At 30.8% G+C, this 17,480-nt stretch overlaps 1 pseudogene; it reads left to right on the top strand.

The window, feature by feature from the left end:
* Positions 1-52: 52 nt before the first annotated feature.
* LOC113390809 lies at positions 53-15,126 on the top strand (annotated as a pseudogene).
* Positions 15,127-17,480: the final 2,354 nt, after the last annotated feature.

Here is a 17,480-nt window from a genome sequence, read left to right as displayed (position 1 = left end):
ATTATGTAATATACATAATTAAGAATATTTATTAATTATAAGAATATTTTAGGACTGAAGATGATCTAACTATGAAGCTGTCAGAAATCCTTTAAATAAATGAAGTGATAAAAAAAACACATGCTAACGGGTTGGTAAAGTAGAATTGATTCAAGAGGATTGGGATTTTTTGCAAATCCACTGTGCTCTCTATTTTAATAGTGAAGTTACTGGTGTACCATTAGGAATGCAACCAAAAAAATCATCAAAAGGTTTAGTTCAGAGATTGAAAGGAAAGCAAGGTCGATTTCGAGGTAATCTTTCTGGAAAACGTGTTGTTTTTCAGCAAGAACTGTGATTTCTCAGAGATCCGAATTTACAAATTCACCAGGTGAGATAGCGTCACAATCAATAACATATTTTAGAAATTTAGAAATCGTTTTTTTTGTTTGGGTCTTATATTGTTAATGTTACTAGTCACTTTGTTTAACAGTTTAAAAATGTAGTTTATTTATTTATTTAACCTAATTGACAGAAGAAAAATTGTAATATGAATGTACATTTTATTTATTTGTCTATATTTAATATATATTATTTAAAGGTTGGGGTTTCCTGTATATGTGGCAAAAGTTATTGACATATCCTGAACGAGTACATCCTGCTAATTTGCAAAGAATGAAACAACTCGTGAAAAAGGGTCCAGATGTACATCCTGGAAGCAAACTATGTACAACAGAAAGGCATCGATTTCAAAAAATTTTTGCAATACATACGGAAATCGTGCAAAAATTGCTCAATAACTACAATGCGGATGTACAGTTGAAAGACATCTATGGATGGAGAATTGGTAAGTGTTTTAGTTATGAAAAAAATATTTATTTATTTATAGAGAAATTATATATTCTATGGTCAACCTGTGAGCCCGTTTGCAAGTGGGGCGTAGAGCTGTTTCCAAAAGTACTTTTAATTTTACCAAAATACTTTTAATTTTACAATAAACCAAAAATTTAGAATTGATATAAAAAATTAACATTATTATTTACTTCCCGTAGGGTATTTTGCAAAAAAATCGAAAATGAAAATTTTTTATATATCTTTACGTTTCAAAGGTTTCTGAATATTTGGCATACCTTAGAAAAAATGGATGTATGTATGTGTGTGTGTATATATGTTGTGTGTGTGTGTGTGCGTGTGTGTATGTGTGTGCGGATACAAATTTTTTGACGATTTCGGGAACACCGATCAACCGATTTGAATAATGCAAAAGACATTCGATTTGTATTGATAAGGAGACGTACTGGTTCGTTTTTGGCGAATGCAGTTTTAGCTGTTCCGAAAATATGGGGCAAAAAGTGCCAAAAACGGTAACTCAGTTTTTAAGAGAATGGAGCGTCCGATTTTAATAATCCAAAAAACATTTTACTTATATTGACAAGATGAAAAACTGATTGAATTTTTGGGAAGGCAGGCCAAGCGGTTATGGACTCTCAATAAAAATAAGTTGAAAAAAATATCATTTGGCGGTCAAAAATGTTTATTGGACATATGTACATCAAATTGTCAGATATTTTATAGAGATTTTGATAACGTGTACATATTTTGTGTAATTTTTTTTTGGGTTCCGTACCAAGATTTTTTATTACGGTACGGGAAGCTGCAGAAATTTGCCTTAAGGCACGATGCCATGCACCCATGCACTAGTTTATATTTTTAGTATTGCATATTAATTTGTCTGATAATTGTTTATGATATCAGTTGAGTATTTATGAACAAACAATTAATTACTTAAAATGTTGAAAAATGATTTCGAGTGATTTTTAAGTAAACGAATTCGAAGTATTCAATTTTGTCAAATATTTATACATGTTAGGTGTTTTTGACAAATAGTTTAAATATCACAAAATATTCAAAAACGAACACTTGGTAATACGTAATACATACACGGTGTAGTTTGTAAAAGCGCGGCTCATTAATCTAAACTTTAATTATGATTAAACCACTTGTCATAGGCCTATAATATTTCAGTATGTTCATTGGCCATGAATTTTATTACGCTGTAGAAAATTTTATTAAAATCGCAAAAAATATTTTTAACAATCAATTACGAACGAACTGCCCGAGGGATCTTTGCCAAAAATGAATCAGCATGATTTCCAAATGATAAATTTCTAATAGTTGTGGGATTTTATAAATCGGTCCTGATTTTTGCTTGTTAAGCCGGTCGTCGCTCAAAATTGGTAAACGCGAGTCTTTGTCGGGTTACATTGAATGACGAACTTTTAAAATTGTTACAGCCGTTTTTGAGCAAACGTCGATAAAAGGTCAAATCGGCTCACATAAACCTATCCATACTTTTTGCAAATTTAATCTCAAACGATTCAAAATGACTCGAAACGTCGAGAAAACATATAATTAGCAATTCCGATTTTTGTGAAAACAAACTTTTTCTTCGGAAAGTTAATAGCCAGTGGTTAACTGTTTTCTTAAAATATTAATTCGTTAATGAATTACTGTTTGGTTAATCTACTGTGTATCAGTATAACATTATTCCATAGAATTAGCTATTTAATATTTCGCTAAGCATATTAAATTTAATATTAATTTTTGTTTTAACTCTCAGGTATTATTTAACCGGCAACCTAGTTTGCACAAATTAAGTATTATGTGTCACAGAGCCAAAGTTCAACCCCAGAGAACTTTTAGATTTAATGAATGTGTTTGCACTCCTTATAATGCTGATTTTGATGGCGACGAAATGAATTTGCATCTTCCACAAACTGAAGAAGCAAGAGCGGAGGCCCTTGTCCTAATGGGAAATACATCAAACTTAGTAACACCCAGAAATGGAGAGTTAACAATTGCAGCAACACAAGATTTTATCACAGGTGATTTTTGAAAAACCATAATGTTAATAGTAGTTGTAATCATTCAGTTTGCCATTTAAACATACAAATTTATTAACCATTATTGTTCGGCAAAGGGTTAAAATACATTAAAACCAAATTTGTTAATTATATATATTGATCATAATTTTTCTTGGTTTTCAATTAGGTGGTTATCTTTTAACACAAAGAGATGAATTCTTGACTCATGAGCAGGCTATGCAATTGGCAGCATGCTTTCTTGCTGGACCAGATGCAACATTGCAAATTGATTTACCTGAGCCAGCCATATTGAAACCTCGAAGATTATTTACAGGAAAACAAATATTTAGTCTATTGTTGAAACCTAATAAAGAATGCCCAGTTATGGCAAATCTTGTCACTAGTGGAAGAAATTACACAAAAAATAAAGACTTGTGTGTTCGTGATTCTTTCGTAATTATAAGGTATCATAAATTTATTAACAATCAATTTTTGCAATTTTTTTCTTTTATATGATGTTTTTATGCAAATCAAAATGTTTTGCAATATTTTAGAAACTCAGAATTACTTTGTGGATCGATGGATAAGAAAACTTTAGGCTCTGGCACTAAGAATTCAATATTTTACATTCTATTGCGAGATTGGGGTGAAGAAGTTGCTTGTAAAGCTATGTGGCGGTTGGCCAGGCTAGCTTCTTACTTCTTGATGAATCGTGGATTCAGTTTTGGCATTAGCGATGTAACACCTAGTGCCAGACTTATTGAACTCAAAAATATGTTACTAGAGCAAGGATATAAAAAATGCGACGAATATATAGCTGAGATGAAAAAAGGTGTTAATCTAGTTTTTTTTTGTTAATGAAATTATTTTTTTTATGTACTTCTACATACTTCTACAATTTTTTGCTACTGATAAATTTATTTCAGGTACTTTGACATGTCAGCCTGGTTGTACTGCTGAGGAAACATTGGAATCAATGATGTTGAAGGAATTGTCATCAATAAGAGAAACAGCTGCTAAAGCCTGTTTTGCTGAATTGCCACCGACAAATGCCCCACTTATTATGGCACAATCTGGTTCCAAAGGTATTCAAAATGTGAAAATATATGCAATAGAAGTTTTATAGTTTTTATTGATCTAAATGTCTCTATTATTTAATCTCTTGAAATTATACTTTTTAACGGAAAAAATAATTCTGCTTCGGCGGTTTTGGTATTCAGTGGTACATACGAGTTTAATTTGTTGTGTAAGCACGCTTGTATGTCGAATCGCTCGTATCTCAAAGCTTTTTTTTTCATATAAGTACATTGATATGTCATTCATTCATTCCAGCATTGTGGTTTCTGTTACGTTTTTTGAATATTAAAATCAAATTTACTATTTATTGATTTATTGATTTTTTCTGTCCGTTCACAATCTTGTGGTAATGTGTTAGACATAATTCATTGAACAATTCTCATGCTCGAACCCGTGTGGTTTTTATCTATAAACGTTTATAAATTATTGTAAGCATCATAGCTGAAGTTATACCCTTTATCAACTCCTTCTGTTTAAAGACAGTACATATCTATGATGTATTTCTATCGTACATCCTCATATTTTTCAATAATTTCACACTTTATTCAAGAGTCATAGCCCTTTTTTTTGGACCTGTGGTTTCAAAAGTAAATAATATTTTGTAAATGCACAAAAAGCAAAAGATGCGAACTGAAGATTAATAACAATGTAATCACTTTAAATATATAGTTAAAATTTTGAATATCAAAATATTTCTTGACATATTCGCGTGTTTAAATCGTTACTGCGCAATGAATATTAATATATAATGACTAACTGTAAAATAATTGTTACAACTGACAACATTTTTCATAATTACATTTTGTCATTAACATTTTTAAAGAAAACTCTAACTTGCGCAAAGTTCGTATCTCGAATTTTGCTGGTATGTCAAAACAAATGAACTGCTCCTTCGGGGGCTCATATCTCGATACACTCGTATGTAAGGTCACTCGTATATCAGGTCACTCGTATGTCGGGGTTACAATATATTTGGAAAACGATATGAGACATACAATAAATACTTTAGTTGATATTATTTTATATTTATAGGATCCAATATCAACATATCTCAGATGATAGCTTGCGTAGGTCAACAGGCCATAAATGGAAAGCGAGTTCCAAATGGTTTTGAAGATCGTGCGTTACCTCATTTTGAGAAATTTTCAAAAAATCCAGCTTCTAGAGGTTTTGTGGAAAATAGTTTCTTTTCTGGTCTTACTCCGACAGAGTTCTTCTTTCACACTATGGCTGGCAGAGAAGGTAATTGCTGCAAAATGTACTTGATTAATATCATTTATTATTTTTTTTAAAAAAAAGTATCAAATTTATAATCAAATATTCATATTTAGATAGAATAGAATATGTAATAGTTTGCTAAACCATGTATTCTTCAGAAACCACAATAACATGAATATTTAGAAGACACATTGACATGAATATTTTCATACAGCTGTATAGTTAATATAGCTTTTCATTTATTGACTAATAGCTTATTGATTTAATAATAGTATTGTATTTCAAATAGGTCTTGTTGATACTGCTGTCAAAACAGCTGAGACGGGTTATCTTCAGAGACGTTTGGTTAAATGTTTAGAAGATATAGTGGTACATTATGATAACACTGTTCGAAATGCTGTTGGTCAAGTAGTGGAATTTATTTATGGAGGAGATGGATTGGATCCAGTTTATATGGAAGGTAAAAGTTACCTTCTTAAGTCTTAAAACTGGAGAAATATTTAAAAAACTTGTTTTTGGATAACTTTTATTTTACATTGTTAACCTTTTCGCTACGAGTGTCGCTTACAGGCCACGTCCGCTTGACTGTATGTACGGGTGTACGGGTATATAGACAATATGCATTGTGTAGGCCTTTGCTTCGATTTATCACTCTGAGTTAAATTACTGTTTCTTTTTTGTTTTTTTGAAAGGTAATAGATTCCATTAAATACATTTTTAACTTGTTTCTCAAAAAATGTGCTATTTAATTTTGTTTTCGGTCACATTTTCTAATAAACTCAGCCGTTTACTGATTTCAAAAATTTAAGTCATTCGATGTATCCCAATAAGAATTCGCGTTGATTAGCGCAATGATCGGCCAAGCCGTTTCTTTGTAATTAGCAAAAAAGTGAAAACATTTTCGTTCACGTTTTAGCTCGCAATTCTGAATCGATTTTAAAAATTAAAAATTCAAAATTCAAAAAAACTATTGGATTAAACTCGATAAGGAAGAGCCGCGATTAGGTTTGCAAAACGACCGGCCAAGCCATTTCATTGAAATTATAAAAAAAAAAATTTACAAAATAATTTATTTATTTATTTATTTATTTATTTATTTATTTATTTATACGCCAATCGGCTTTATACAGTTTTATAATATTGTTTGCTAATTCATAACTTATATATTTATATCTATATACATATGCACACACATATATATAAACACATATATATATATATATATATATATATATATACATACATACATATACACATACATACACATCTACTTACGTACAGATATACATACATATATACTCATATAATACGCATACATATACATACATACGCATATATGCACATTCACATATAAGTACATAAATACATACACATACATACACTTAGACTTTATAAAAAACTATGATAATTAAGTAACATAAAATAATACTTTGGTTAAATAATATGACTTTGGTGAAATAATTAGTTGCACAAAATATTGTGGTGTTTAAGTTTTTTCTTTATGTTAGCCTCAAAACTTTGTTGACGCATATCGAAAAAGTTCAAACTGCCGCAATACTCATTGACTTCTTTGGCTAGTCTATTTAAAGAGCTATTATGCACGTACTTTTTTGAGGATTTTGCTGCACAGATTAATCTATTGGATCGAAGTCCTGGCCTTGGAGTGATAAATTGTATCTTTTCTAAGAGTTTATGGAATTAAAAATTGTTTTGGCGTTTTTAATAAATTTAATATGGCGATAAAATTTATGCACTGAACACTAAACAGTTCTACGAAAATTGGTTGAATGATATAGATTTATTAAAATGTAGAATTGTAGGCGCTTATTATTTTAGTACATATAAGCACTTCTTTGTGCACTATAAATAATAGAATTAAAACACTCACGAATATGTTTGAGAGGTATCAATTGAAAATGGCAATATTTTGTTCTTAGTGAAAGAGAAAACTTTATTTTAGAAACAAATTGTTATTTCATCTAAATAGCTAAATCTCAATTTTGGTTGATTAAGTCTATTATTACACATATCAGGTTTATGCATCTTGCCTTAAAGTAATAATGCAAATTACACCTCTTTATTGATGATACCCACACATACTTTTTTCTAATTTATATGTTAAACTGAAGAATTAACGAAAATATATGTTGGATGTTAAAACTGAAGAATTAACAAATCATATTTTTTGTCAAAAATATATATATTTTCTTTGGCATGTTAATAAGGATAATTTTCTATTATCTTGTCACTTTTATATTACTATGAATTTTAGTTTAATTAATTTTTTTCAGGAAAGGACAGACCTGTTGATCTGAGTAGAGTTCTGGAAGATGTTAAAGCCAGAAATCCATGTAGAGATGAACCAACACTAAGATACAATGAAATATTAGATTATTATAAAGAACTTATTAGCAGTTCAGATTATGATTGTTTAAGTGAAGATTTTAAAAAAGAACAACTAGCATTTGTCCATGACGTTGCAGAAAACGTACAAAAAATTCAACAAAAGTATGGTCTTAATTTAATAGTCACTAGAGAATTGGAGAGGTTAACTAAAGGTGATTCTATTTACTGTGATACTCCGACATACGAGTTTAATTCGTTCTATAATTACACTCGTATCTCGGAACAATTTTTTCCATATAAATAGGGTTAACACGGCACTTTGTGTGCACGGTTCCCATATTACGCGGAGCTAAAAATCCGACATCCTTTCGACTACACGGACTTCCTATTGCACGGTTTTTGTTCAACAGCCCATACGTTCCTTGCGCAACCTATGAGTGATTATAGGGACTTGATATCAAAAGGGTATTAATGTAAGTTTTGTTATCGACTTCTATCTTTTAAACATGCCTGATTATATAAAAGCTGTCTAAGAACACGTTTGAACTGACTACTGCGTCGCGCCAGTTTTTGAATGAGAGTTGTCTATGTCATACATGCCATTTCGTCCGTATTACTCTTACTTCAAGATGTATTTCTTAGTCTCCATATAGCACGATAAAAATGGTGCGATTTGTACTAACTCTGAGTCTCTCATAGTACGTTTTCCATACTGCACGGTACGAACTTGCCGCGTTAACCGAGGGTTGACTGTACATTGAAATGCCTTTAATTCGTTCCAGCACTGCGTTATTTATAAATTTTTTTGAATATTAAAAACAGATTCACTTTTTATTAATGAATTATTGTTTTTTCCTGTTTGCAGCATATCTATGATGTGCTACATAACTAGGATGCTGATGTGCTCGTGTTCTGGCCATCCTTAAATTTTTCGGTAATTTTACGCTTTTATTTATGAGACATAGCTTTTTCTTTAACCCATGGTTATGAAAGTAAATACTATTTTGTAAAAATAAAAATAACGTAAATTCAACATTGTATTCAACAACTGTACAATCACAGTTAATGTATAGTCAAGATTTTAAACGTTAAAATAATCCTGGATATATTTGCGTGGGTAAATCGCTACTGCACAATTAACTCTTTACAGACGAATTAAATTTTGAGATCGGTATCATAGTACTCGCAATTATTTTCCGTCGATTGAACAGAACACGCAGCTTGTAAACAACATTTGATAATTGTTTTGCCAACTTCAGATATATTTTTATTCAATACATTTATCTAGAATTGTTATTGTATAAAAGTAATGTTTTCTAATCACTGCATGCTGTATGAATGCTTGCAGATGACGATTCGTATAGTTCGTTGTGTGGTCGCTGAGAGTGGACGAACGACCGAAAAGGGTTAATATTGATATATAACATGTTACGACACTAAAGATTTTTCTCGTGATGTTATGATGGTTCCGAAAACAGTAACAGAAATTTGCTAACAGCTCTAGTTTTTGAGACATGACAATATGAAAGTTTTACCTCAAATTACAATAAAAAACCAACATATTTCATTTCATGCTTTCAAAAGACTTTTCATATTATTTTTGAGTCAGTACAAGGCTTGACTGATTTTGTCATAAGCTTTAACATTTGTCAGCCATCATGTGGATATCCCATTTTCCTTATTATCGCTCCTCCAAAGTCCTGATGTCTTGGTGGATTCTCTCACCCTGCTCTTTGCTAATATCTCCAAAATTTTACAAAAACCGTTCTGAATAAGAGTGCGGGTGATGAATTCAAATCAATTACATCAAATTTATCAGTTTTTAATTCCTCCTGTCTTCTCTTTTAACTTTGGTTTCTGCATCCATTATTTGGTAAGCAGGAGTTGTTCATGTTCTAGGTTGTTCATCATTAGCTCAATACCATTGTAGTTGTGGTTTATGCCCATTTGCTTCTATTGTCTGAATTTCTTTCATTGGTATTTACCACACAGAAGAAACAATCGTCATAGTGATTCTGAGGTTTTTTTCTAAATGATGGGGGCATTAAAATTATAGCGTTTCTTTTTTCTTCTGGATAATAATTTAAGCACACTGCGTAATTTTTTCACATAGTATGAACCACCCACGTTTTATCTTCATTGCGCAATTCAGTTTTAAAGTTGTTGAAATACTATATTTTTACGCAGTTAGACATAGGGTTCCGGTATTTGTCGAAAACATATTAATCACAGATGTAACAAAAACTATCTGAATTATGCACACAACGTCTTAGAGTCGAAGCCATATCAAACAGCAGATAAAACTTTTATTAACTTCCTGTAGGGCAAGTTATAGTAATCGCAAAAAAATCGAAAATGAACATTTTTATATATCTTTACGTTTCTATAAGTTTTTTACGTTGTACGCTTTTATATATCTTTCGGTTTCTGAATATTTTGGCATACCTTAGAACAAATGGATGTGTGTTTGTATGTATGTATGTATGTATGTATGTATGTATGTATGTGTGTATGTGTATGTGTGTATGTGTGTATGTATGTATGTATGTGTGTGTGTGTGTGCGCGTGGATACAAATTTTCGTCGACGATTTCGGGGCACCGATCTGATTTGAATAATTCAAAAAACATTCGATTCGTATCGATAAGGAGACGTCCTGATTAGTTTTTGGCGAAAGGCATGTCTGGCCGTTCCGAAGATAACGGGCAAAAAGAGTAACTCAGTTTTTAAGAAAATGGAGCCGATTTTAATAATTTAAAAAATATTTTACTTGTATTGACAAGATGAACTGATTAAATTTTTGGGAAGGCAGGTCTAGCGGTTATGGACGCTCAGTAAAAATAATTTAAAAAGTCATTTGGCGGTCAAAAATGTTTACTGGACTTTGCACATCAAATTATCAGATATTTTATAGAGATTTTCATAATGTGTACACATTTTGTGTAATTTTTTTTGGGTTCCGTACCAAGATTTTTGAAGTAGTTGAATCTTGAGTTCTCTATTATTTTGTAGGGCAATTAAAAGTATTTATGGAAACGTGTAAAGTCAAATTCTTGCGTGCTAAAATTGAGCCAGGAACAGCTATAGGTGCACTGGCTGCCCAGAGTATAGGTGAACCTGGTACACAGATGACATTGAAAACTTTTCACTTTGCTGGTGTTGCTTCTATGAACATTACTCAGGTAAATTTCTAACATATTTATTTGAATATTTAAAGTATAGTTATTACACATTTATTTGGTGCTATTTTACTTAAAATGTTTGTTTTGAAGAATGACTTTTAATTGATAGTTAATTATTATAGGGTGTACCTCGTATTTTAGAAATAATCAATGCAAGTAAAACGATCTCAACACCTGTTATATCAGCTGAATTAGATAATAATACTGATATGGAATTTGCATTTCGTGTTAAAGGTAGGATAGAGAAGACTACACTTGGAGAGGTAATAAATTTCTACTTCATAAATATTTTATTATTGCTTGTTTAATGAATATTATAGATTTTCATTATCTTGTTGTTTTATTATAGATCACATCATTTATTCAAGAAGTTTATAGGGGTGATGAGTGTTATTTGGTGATTCGGTTAGACATTGATAGAATTCGTATTTTAAGATTAGAATTGGATGCCAATACTATTAAATATGCGTAAGCATTTACTAATTTTAGTTCATACAATTTATTCAATTACTATTAAATTCTATGTTCTATATGAACCTATGTGTGTCTTTGCATTATGTATTAATTTTCTGTAAGCTGTTGATTGTTTTTTTTGACAAAGAAATTTATATTATTTTTAGGCTCTGTACTGGTGAAGCTAAATTGAAACCTGGAAATGTAACAATTCATGGTCCGTCATTACTTGTTGTACGGCCTGACATGAATAAGCATTCGACAGAATTAAATATAGAACTTCAAAGGCTGATGGATGTTGTACTTAGAACTGTTGTTATAGGTTTGCCTTCTACATCCAGAGCAGTAGTGGCTAGAGATGATGGAAAGGTTTGTTATATATATATATATATATATATATATATATATTTAAATTCTTAGAAAGAAGTCTTGGATTTGTAAATATTTTGTAGAGCTTCGAACAAAGAATCCAAAAAGCATCCTGTTACATGACTCTTATTTAAATTTTTTTCACTTTTTGACAAATAATTAATATCAACATTCATTTAAGATCAATAATTTAAATATTTACATCCTGATATATAAAAACAACATGCACACATATACACACAGATTTTAAGTCGAGTGGTTCTTCTTAAAAAATTCATCCGTTCAATAATCAGTTTGCTACCAAATAATCTTCCTATAACATAGAGGGAATATATAACAAACTCAAAAAAGCCATAATTTAAAAAAATTTGAATTACAAAATTCTGTTTCCTTGTCTGTATAAAATCACATTTTTTTATAAAATTTTTTTTAGTGAACTTTTTTAACATTTTTAATATTTTGTTATACAATCCACTCATTTCTTTTTATCATTTTTATTTTTATTCTATTGTCCTAGTTCTGTACATTATTTTTTCCACAATTTTTATTCATTTTATATAAGAAACATTATTTCTGTACATTATTTTTTCCACAATTTTATTCATTTTATATAAAAAAACATCATCTTCTGCTTTTCTTAAACATATCGTTTGCTTAAATCTTATCAAGATTATGTTTCATGATAGATGTCCTGAAGATGGAACGTACCTAGTTCCGAAACGTCGACAGTAAATAAATAAAAAAATGTATATATATATATATATAATAAACCACTTGAATTGATTATTTTACAGGGTCTCGTTGAAACATACACGCTTTGTGTCGAAGGGTATGGTCTACGAGAGGTCATGGCGACTTACGGGGTAAATGCTAAGAAAACCAAATCCAATAATGTTTATGAAGTATACACAACATTGGGAATAGAAGCAGCGAGGTCTACAATTATAACAGAAATCACTAAAGTCATGGAAGGACATGGAATTAGTGTAGATTTTAGGTAAATCTCTTATAACAATTTGCAAATATTTTTAGATTATTACTATTTTTGGGATTGGAAATATGCATTCAATAAGGAAAAAAATTTTTAATACTTTTGCTTAACTACTAACTAAATACCACAATTGAAATATTATATATTATCAGATTTTACAAAAGTTTTAGTATATTATTGAAGGAAGGAAGCTTGTTTTTACATAAAGGTCCGATGTGCTATTTTTATGTCTGTACGATATATGTCACTCTGATTTGGAAAAAAAATGTGTCTATGTATGTGAACCGATGTTTCACCTTTTGTAGAAGTTTTCTCGAAAACGGCTTCACGGATTTCAAAAATTTAAGAGCCAGTCGATGTAAATTGATAAGGACTCGCGTTTATCGCGAGGATTGTCCAAGCCGTTTCTTTGTAATTAGTAGAAAAGTGCAAACTATTTGGAAAATATTATTTGGGAATCGAACTGATTAGTTTTTAGTAGAGATCGGTTATTGTTGAATTTTAGCGGTAGAGTTCCTGTTTTCAAGAATATAGTAAAATATTAGAGGGCTACGACAAATGGTTTAATTACAAACATTAAATAAATCTTGAATTAATCGGACACACTTTTAAAAAATACTTCGTGTATGTAATACGCGTGTGTTCTATAATTTTCAATAATGTGCAATATTCAAATCATTTGTCGAAAATAACTAACATATTTGGAAAATTGGTCCAAATTAAATAACCTGCAATAGTTTCTCACTATATAAACCTCTACAGCAACTCTGTATATTTAAAAATCACTCATCAATTAATGTATTGACTTCTTATTGATATTATTTACACATGTCATGTTAACACAACTGCTGTTAAGGCTAACTGCTACTTGAACCTATTTATTAATATGCTCCTTAACTTTAATTATTTTCAGACATATTGAGCTATTGGCTAGTCAAATGACAAGTTCAGGAGAAGTTTTAGGTATTACTAGACATGGTTTAGCTAAAATTCGAGAGTCCGTATTCAATTTGGCTTCGGTAAGTACAATACTTTTTATTTACTCATCCGCAAGAGAATTATCTGAAATAACTAATTTATTTTATTTACAAAAATTTTTAATGTGAAATTTTAATTATTGGGTTGTTTGGAGAGTAACTTCGTTTTTTTATTTCGTATTTTGGCAAGCAATTTTTGTACAATAAACAATTACTTTAATAAATTATGTATTGGCATTGGTATTAGTTTTGATCGAACATCTTTTTTCATATTTCTGGTATTAGCATAAATCCGCGAACATAATTTTTTTTTGTCCTTATTGGCAAAAAACTGATCATGACATGCTGATTTGAGGTGAAGGTTTTACCGCCTAAAATTTTTTTTAGTGGCCGGAACTGATAATGGTCCGATGACGGGAGGTCTGGAGAATATGATGAATATGTTATTGGGTCCCATTCAAGCTTTAAAAGCTTCTGGCGATTGTCCAAACTTTTGTGAGGTCTTGCGTTGTTTTGATGAAGGACTGTACCTTGTTGTGGATAAATTCTGATCTTTTCTATTGAAGTATATCATTTATCCAAATGAACCGTTATGCTATCCTGGTAAAGCATAAAAATGAACAACTCTTTTAAAATCTTACCAAAGATACTGCATCATCTTTTTCTGGCAATTTTCAGCTTTGTACCTGCTTTCAGGAGGCTCGTTTTTTCATCATGGGCAATTGCATGTATTGTATTCTTTATATCCCGTTTGACATTTGTAGTGACAATTCGCTTCAAAACCTGATAATTTTCAAGACTTTTCAGAGGCGAATTGCATACGCCAGTGCGACGACACAGGTTTCCTTCTATGAAAACCATACATTGAGTTTCGAGGAAAATTCCAGACCTTTTGAATGACCATGAACTGTAAAATCTAATAAATTTTTACTCAATGGGATTTCATGTATTGTTATTCGTCGGTTTGCATCAACTAATATCTTTCTCGTGGCTTTATCAGCTTCAAGCGTACTTCTTGGACTTGGTGCATCCTGGACATCAAAATACCAGGAATTAAAGTTAATAAACCAATTTTGGCACTGTCGTACTACCAACATATCATCTCCGTACACATTGGTCAATTTCATTTAGACTTGAACAGTTTTTTTTACCTTTTCTATAGCTAAAGAGTAAAATATGTCGAAAATGCTGCTTAATTCTTTCCGAATTCAAAGTGGCACCATCCAAAAACTACTGCATGTAATTGATTATATTTTTTTACATACATGCCTTAAAAGTTCTCAAATAATATAATAATTATAAGGCTTAAGTGTGATGTTAGGTTCAAAAAATATAGTTAAATTCTGGTGGTAAAAAAACGGAGTGACTTACCGAAAAACCTTATACTTATTCAATTTAAAGTTTTCCAACATTTCATACTAGTTTACTGACATTAATCCTGATTTCAGTTCGAAAAAACGGCTGATCATCTTTTTGATGCAGCATATTATGGCCAAACTGACTGCATAAACGGCGTTTCAGAAAGAATTATTATGGGTATGCCTGCTCCAATCGGCACTGGTATGTTCAAATTAGTACATGATCATGGTAATGTAAGTAATATGGAATTGCGATCTACTTTGTTTCATGATCTCGCTGGCGAGTAAGTGTATTTCAGATTTATTTATAAACGTAAAGACGTTCATCAGGTTTTACAATTTGTGTTAGGGTTGTTCAAGATGAGAAATATACTTTTTGCTATGTAAATTGACGAATTGTTCGTTTATTTTATTATAGTAAATATCTTGCCTGTGATTTTTCTGTATAACTTGTATAAGTGAATATATATGTATATAATTTTGTAATAAATTAGCTATAAAATATGAAGTTTTTGTAATTTAACTAGTTGTAAGTGACATTTTGTGCCTCAAGAAAGTTGCATGAACTTTCTGATATGTGTAAACAATTAATTGAATCAATAAGAAATCAATAAATTAATTATTTAGTATATTGTATAGTATATGAATATATGAATATTGAGTGGTATATTGAATTTTTGCACTTTTCTGCTAATTCTAAAGAAACTGGTCGGCTTATCGTATCCAAAAACTAACAAACGCAAGTGCTTATCAAGTTTCATCGAATGGCTATTAAATTTTTAAATCGGTTCAGCTGTTTTGAGAAAACGTCGACGAAAGGTCAAAACCATCTTACATATACACACACATACTTTTCCAAATTTGGTCACATTCGATTCAGAATCACTTGAAACGTTGAGGAATCATAAATTAGCAAATGGAACTTCCCGCAAAAACATAAACCTTCGGGAAGTTAAGAACAATTTTGATAATTACATATTATCAGTAAAAGACTTGAAAACTTATATACTTTGACATCGGATTTTTCATTTCATAAACCTGTAAATTTGTGATATTACAAAACTTTTTTGTAAAAGTCGTTCGTTTATTTTGCATACAAAATAATACATGGCTTTTTCATATGCGGAACTTATATCTAGAAGTACATTATAACAATATACATAAAATTTAAGGCTGCAATATAGTATATGATTATTTTACAAAAATTATATTTGTAAATTATTCTTGGCAAGTTTTGCAAATATATTCAAAATCGACTTATATATCCGTTTAAACAATCACATGTAATTTTTTTAAAACTTAAAATTATCCGGACGTAAAGCGTGGTAACTTTTCTAATGGTAACTTTGTTACATGTTATTTGGAGTATTACACTTACAATAGTAATAATTGCACTTACGGATAAAATATCATACTTTTCAAGGATATGATTCTCTTCATATTATTGAGTGTTTATTCAATTTATTGTTGAATATTTATTATGAAAAAAAATCTTAGAAATAATTATAAATATACAAATATGACTTATCTAAAATTAAATAAATGCAAAAGTTAGGTTTTTATGTTTTATAGCATTTAGAACAATAATAGATTAATATATAAAGTTTGAGGGTATTTTTGACCATTAAGAATTTTTACATCAACGCCCAATGTTATGTAAATATTCTTAATGGACCCGCAAATGTGAAACTCTTGTACAAAGTTATTGATATCCAATGAAATGCAAAACATGTAAGTTTTTTTTTAAAAATAATTGGTAAATTGACGGTTAATTAGCTTTACATTATATAATTATATACATTTTTTGAAATTATGACCAAATTTACCTAGCCATTATGTGATCTACATCAAGTCATTTATGGCAATAAGCATTATTGTTCTATATTTAAAAAAAATTGTTTTTCTGCTAAAAATACATCTAATTTACTATATTTTTTATATTAAAAAACCAAGAACATTATTTTTTTCGTTCTAATTTTGATGAATTCGAACAGTATTTTAAATTATTCTATTGATAAATGGCGTCATTACTGCTCTTCGATTTAATCGTGTTCTTGTTTTTTTTTTCTCTCTTTATTGTTATTATTAGCTATATTTTCATGTGTCTAACCCGAACTTGGAGGAAGATACTGCCTGTCTGGGCGTCTGGTTTTGGTGGGAAGCCTGGACGTTGAGAGCTGGGCGTTGGACCGGCTGGTGCTGGTGGAAAACCTCCAGGTCGTGGCGGTTGTGCTCCGGGGAAACCTCCAGGACTTGAAGGTCTGGATGGGAGCGATGGTGTGCCTGGTGTGCCTGCGTTAAGTTGTTATTAAATGAATTGTAATTTTATATTTCATGGCTTAATATTTATCACTTTTTTTTATTATTCAAGTAAAAAATAATTATACTAGTACTAACCGGGACTTCCCGGTGCTCCGTAACTTGTTGATGGCCGACTTGTACCTGGGTATCCGAACCGCCTGGAGCTCCTGGACTTCCTGGTGTTACCTGGTCCACCCGGACCTCCTGCGCAATCATAAACGTGTTAAAAGTATATAATATTAGGTTTATCAACACGTTCTTGGAATGTAAGCTTTACCTTGTCCTCCCGGTCGACCGCCGCTTGGAAACCACCTGGAACGCCCGGACCTCCTGTACCTCCTGCAATTCCTGGACCACCAGGTCCAC

This window comes from Ctenocephalides felis, unplaced genomic scaffold, assembly GCF_003426905.1.
Source record: "Ctenocephalides felis isolate EL2017-DRISC unplaced genomic scaffold, ASM342690v1 CF-g0.4_SCAFFOLD_03633, whole genome shotgun sequence".
Lineage (NCBI taxonomy): Eukaryota > Metazoa > Arthropoda > Insecta > Siphonaptera > Pulicidae > Ctenocephalides > Ctenocephalides felis.
This window is presented reverse-complemented; position numbering and strand designations above follow the sequence as displayed.